Below are 6,590 nucleotides of genomic sequence, written 5' to 3'. Positions count from 1 at the left end.
AGAAGTATCAAGATGACACATTAGATGTGTCATGCCTCATGCTCGCAACCATGAACTCTGAGCTTCAGAAGCAACACGAGTTGATAGGTGCTTATGATATGGTTGAACATCTTCATTAACTATATCAAGGACAAGCAAGGCATGAGAGATTCGAGATCTCCAAGGCACTGTTTCAGTGCAAGATGCAAGATGGGACTCCCGTAGGTTCATATGTGCTCAAGATGATTGGGTACATAGAAAACCTACAGAGGTTGGGATTCCCACTTGGCCAAGAGCTGGCCACAGACTTGATCTTGCAATCCTTGCTAGAGAGCTACAGTCAATTTTTCATGAATTACAACATGAACGAAATTGACAAGTCACTGCTCGAGCTGCTAAGCATGTTGAGAACAACTGAGCTAAACCTTAAGAAGGTAAAGCCCAACTCCATTTTGATGGTGCAAAAGGGCAAAGGCAAGGGCAAGCCTAAAGGTAAGGGAAAGTCTCAAGCCAAGGGCAAAGGCAAGGCACTGAAACCTAAAGGAGGGGTTGCCAAGAATGCTACCTGCTTCCACTGCGGTCAGACCAGGCACTGGAAGAGGAACTGCAAAGTATATCTGGAAGATCTCAAGAAGAAGAGAAGTGAGACTTTTACTTCAGGTATATATGTTATAGAAGTTAATCTATCTATTTCTGCATCATGGGTATTGGATACCGGATGTGCTTCTCACATTTGTACTAAGGTGCAGTCGTTGAGAAATAGCGGGGCATTGACGAAGGGCGAGGTGGACCTATGAGTAGGCAATGGAGCACGGGTTGCTGCTGTTGCTGTAGGGACTTACTTTCTATCTCTGCCCTCTGGGCTTGTACTAGAATTAGATGAATGTTGTTATGTGTCTGCTCTTACTAAGAACATAATTTTGGTTTCTTGTTTGGACAAGAAAGGTTTTTCGGTTATCATAAAGAACAAATGTTATTCCATCTATTTAAACGATATGTTCTATTGTAGTACATCTCTGATGAACAGACTCTATATTCTAGACTTAGAAAACCCCATTTATAACATAAATAACAAAAGGTTCAAGTCAAATGAAATGAACCAAACCTATCTCTGGCATTGTCGCTTAGGTCATATAAATGACAAACGCTTATCCCAGCTCCATAAAGATGGTTTACTGGACTCATTTGATTTTGAATCATATGAGACATGTGAGTCATGCCTACTGGGCAAGATGACCAAGACTCCCTTTAGTGGACACAGCGAAAGAGCGACTGACTTGTTAGGACTTATACATAGTGATGTATGTGGCCCTTTCAATGTCGCTGCCAGAGGTGGTTATAAGTACTTCATTACATTTACTGATGACTTCAGTAGATATGGTTATGTGTATTTGATGACACATAAGTCTGAATCCTTTGAAAAGTTCAAAGCATTCAAGAATGAAGTACAAAACCAACTGGGCAAACGTATTAAGATACTTCGATCAGATCGAGGTGGTGAATACCTTAGCCATGAGTTTCGTGACTATCTAGCTGAGTGTGGGATTCTATCCCAACTCACTCCTCCTGGAACACCACAGTGGAATGGTGTATCCGAAAGGAGGAATTGTACCCTATTAGATATGGTGCGATCTATGATGAGTCACACAGATCTTCCTATATCTCTTTGGGGCTATGCTCTAGACACAACAACCTTTATACTTAACCGTGTTCCATCCAAGGCTGTGATAAAGACATCATATAGGATATGGACTGGGAGAGATGCCTAGGTGTCTTTTATGAGGATTTGGGGTTGTGAGGCTTACGTTCGACATCAAGTCTCGGACAAACTAGGACCCAAATCCGATAAGTGCTATTTCATAGGATATCCCAAGGAAACGAAGGGATATTACTTCTACATTCTCAGTCAATACAAAGTAGTTGTGGCTAAGACTGGGGTATTTCTAGAAAGAGACTTTGTTTCTAGAAAAACTAGTGAGAGTATGTTCAATATTGAAAAAGTTCAAGATATGGACCATAGTATTGAAGCCTTGATGGAAGTTGAACTGGAACCAAAAAGTGTTGTGCATGATGAGATTGTTCCACAAGGAGTTGAGGAACAACAACTAGTTCAAGTAGACATACCTTTTCGCAGGTCTAATAGGGTACGTCGTCAGCCTGAGAGATACTCATATCTCTTGTCTGACCATGATGACGTTATGCTCATTGAGAATGAGCCTACCTCCTATCAGGAAGCTGTGATGAGACCAGATTCTGAGAAATGGCTAGAGGCCATGAGATCCGAGATGGAATCTATGTACACCAACCAAGTATAGACTTTGGTTGATCCACCTGAAGGGGGCATACCCATTGGGTGTAAGTGGGTCTTTAAGAGAAAGACTGACATGGATGGACTTATATATAAGGGTCGTTTGGTAGCAAAAGGTTTCAAACAAACTCATGGTATTGACTATGATGAAACCTTTTCTCCAGTAGCGATGTTTAAGTCCATTCGGATCATGCTTGCTATTGCAGCATACCACGATTATGAGATTTGACAGATGGATGTCAAAACTGCGTTTCTGAATGGAAACTTACTCGAGGATATGTACATGACACAACCTGAGGGTTTTGTAGATCTACAGCATACTGGCAAAGTATGCAAGCTGCATAAGTCCATTTATGGACTAAATCAAGCTTCTCGGAGCTGAAATCTTCGATTCGATGATGCGATCAAACGGTTTGGTTTCATCAAGAATGAAGATGAACCCTGTGTCTACAAGAAGGTTGTTGAGAACACAGTTGTCTTCCTTGTATTGTATGTGGATGACATGCTACTCATTGGGAATAACATCCCTTTGCTATAGTCTGTAAAGACTTGGCTAGGAAATTGTTTCTCAATGAAGGACTTAGGTGAAGCAGCCTGTATTCTAGGCATAAATAGATCTAAAAGATTGCTTGGCCTAAGTCAGAGTACATACATTGACAAGGTATTACTACGGTTTACCATGTAGAATTCCAAGAAAGGTTTTCTACCGATGTCACATGGTGTGAGTCTTTCGAAGACCCGAAGTCCCTCTTATAGAGAGGAGAGACACCGCATGGATAAGATCCCTTATGCTTCAGCCATAGGATCTATCATGTATGCCATGCTATGAACTTGTCCTGATGTTTCGTATGCTTTGAGCATAACGAGCAGATACCAGTCAGATCCAGGTGAGTATCACTGGATAGTGGACAAGAATATTCTTAAGTACTTGAGAAGGACTAAAGAATATTTCTTGATATATGGAGGCGATGATGAGCTAGCTGTAAAGGGTTACAGTGATGCCAGCTTCCAAACTGACCAGGGTGACTATAGATCACAGTCTGGGTTCGTGTTTTGCTTAAATGGTGATGCTATGAGCTGGAAGAGTTCGAAGCAGGACACAGTTGCTGATTCTATAACAGAGGCCGAGTATATTACTGCATTAGAAACAACAAAGGAGGCAGTTTGGATCCGCAAGTTTATTACTGAGCTTGGGGTGGTTCCTAGCATAGCTGATCCATTAGAGCTCTATTGTGACAACAATGGAGCAATTGCACAGTCTAAGGAACCTCGCTTACACCAGTGGACCAAACACATATTACAGTGCTTCCATCTCATTCGAGAGATTATCGATAGAGGAGATGTGAAGATTTGTAGAGTACCCACAGAAGCTAACATAGCAGATCCCTTGACCAAGGCATTGACACAGAGAAAGCATGATGGTCACACTAGGTCATTGGGCCTTAGAACCTACACTGATTGACACTAGTGCTAGTGGGAGATTGTTAGTTAGAGCCCTAGAGCTAATCATGTGATGATTGTTGTATGGACTTGATGTATCATATTCCTATATATTTATAAAGGCATTTCTTTATGGTTATTATACTTACTTGTATTGGTGCCAAATAAACTAAGTATAATAGCATCCTTGAGTAGAAGGTTCTTATCTATATCAATCGATTAGTTGAATCGATAGTGAGATGATATAGAGAACTCTACTCTTAATCATTCCTAGTCAAGTATTAACATTCAGGGACAATGTTAATGTGACGAGACTAGCATGTAGGTCAACTCGATGACTTAATCTCACAAGTCATGGATATAGAGATATCAAGTTGACACATGGGTATGTATTGGAGAATGTATGCTGAATGACTCGCCATGAGAAAGTATCATAGATCGTTATATGAGTGTCATATACTTTCTCATGTGACTATTAGTCCTTGGACCTGAAGTCACCATAGTTCCCTACATAAGGAGGTACATACTTTGGCTTCGTCAAACGTCACCCATAACTGGGTGGACTATAAAGGCGATTACTGGGTATGTAACAAATTATACTGAGGGATGTGAGTGATGTAGATGAGATCTATCCCTCCTATATGACAGGAGTGACATCATCATTCTTAATAGAGTGAGACCACTAAGTGCATGGCCAAGCCCAAATGAGTCAATATGAGATATTGAGCTCATTTGTTTAGAGTGAGTCTACTTGGAGTTCAAGATATAGATTGATTAGAGGATGACACAGTCTATGCCTCAATTTAATCAATCTAGATGTCAAGGATAGAAGGACATTATCATATATTGTGAGGGTCACAATTAGTAGTCACAAGGTGATGTTGGATCTCAACATTCTTATAACTTGGGTAGTAATGATGTGTTGCTAGATACCGCTCATTACTTATGCTTCTAAATGGGTTTAGGAGCATTGCCAACGTTACAAGAACCTATAGGGTCACACACAAAGGGAAATTAGGTGGAGATTAGGTTCATATGATGAACTAAGAGGATTAGGTTCATGTGATGAACCAAATTGGATCAAGAGTAATCCAAATTAAACTAATTGAGTTGGACTCAATTTGATTCATGTGTCCATTAAGTCCAATTTAGATTATGACTCATTAAATCAATTTAGTTTAATGAATAGAGATTCATTAAATTAAATTGGCTTGAATCAATTGTTAGATTTGATCAACCATGGGAGAATTTAAGTTAAGTTTGACTTGACTTGAGAGGGAAGATGAAGAGTCAAGTTTGACTTGACCTTGACTTTGTTAGGATCGATTGAGCTAGAGGGGGGGGGGGTGAATGGCTCACTTCTTTTGCTGACCAACTTTATTTTGCACAGCAAAAGTCTGAAGGCAATGCTAACACCGGTATTTAACTTGGTATCCACCTCCTCAAGGAGGTGACTAGTCCAAGGATCCACACCACTCACACTCTTTCACTATCAAAAACCCTCCTTCTCGGATTCACACCGAAGGTGGAGAAACCTTAACAGAAATACAACTCTCCCTTATCTTCAAAGTAAATATTACAAACACTACAAAGAAGAAGAAGAGAAGGATTACAAGCTTTAACTGGCTTCCTCTTTGCAGGTGAAACTTTAGTACGTAGTGGAGAGGAGCTTGAACCCTTTTCTTTGAATCTTGATCGCTTGAGAACTTTCAAAAGACTTGGAGAGCAATGGAACAGTATGTTTTTTGTTGTTATCTGTTTTCCAGTTTCTTCCCGTGTTTTAAACGTTGAGAAAACTAGCCGTTTCTCACGCCGCCGTCGCCGTGGATCGATTGAGGTTATATCCCAATCGATTCACAAGTATCCGTTGGAAGCCATCGCGTCAAGATCAACAGTGCCGATTGTTTTATTTGACTTGGATCGATTGGGGCAGCATTTGAATCGATTCAACCATTTGCTCATGAAATCGCAGCTTCGTGAATCGATCGGTCGATCGATTCAATACCTTGAATCGATCGGCTGATCGATTCAGAATGATTCTGTGCTTCACACAGAATGTTCATGGATTGATCGGCCGATCGATTCAATCCCTTGAATAGATCGGCTGATCGATTCAGAACAATTCTGTGCTTCGCACAGAATGTTCTCGGATCGATCGGCTGATCGATTCAGTACCTTGAATCAATCGGCTGATCGATCCAGACGCATTCTGTGCTGCGCAGAACCTTACCAATCGATCAGCCAATCGATTACCTTACCTTCAATCGATCGGCTGATCGATTCAGAGGGAATCTGACGCATAGCTATGTCTGAATCGATTTACCAGTCAATCTCTCACAGTGAGGCTATCACACACATAATCTTGTGACTTGCAGGAGCTTCTCTTGCCAAGAATCCGGTCCCCGACCTTCTTGGACTTCTCTTGCCTTGCATCTGGTCTTCTGACCCGCAAGAACTCTTTTTTCCAAGAATCTAGTCCTCAACCTTCTTGGACTTCCCTTGCATCTGGTCTTCTGACCTGCAAGAAACTCCTCCTGCAAACTCACAATGCATGTTAGTTCCACCGTATTAACCTAAACTTAAATAATTGTCAACACATTGAAACTTCCAGGGCATGATTGCACCAACAATCTCCCCCTTTTTGATGTTTGACAATCTATTTAATTTTAGGCTAGTTTCCAATACAATGATAAATAATGATTGTAGCTTGCTGAAATAATAATTGCATAATTGCAGTAAGCTTGATTTTAATTTACTGAGATAAGCATAAGCAATAAGCATGAACTTCAACATAGATCTCCCCCTTTGTCAAAAATCAAAAGCAAATAACTCTCCCTCAATAAGTGCACAAAGCAAATACGAT

This window comes from Zingiber officinale, chromosome 1A (assembly GCF_018446385.1).
Source record: "Zingiber officinale cultivar Zhangliang chromosome 1A, Zo_v1.1, whole genome shotgun sequence".
NCBI classification, from domain to species: Eukaryota; Viridiplantae; Streptophyta; class Magnoliopsida; order Zingiberales; family Zingiberaceae; genus Zingiber; species Zingiber officinale.
Note: the sequence above shows the minus strand (reverse complement) of the source record.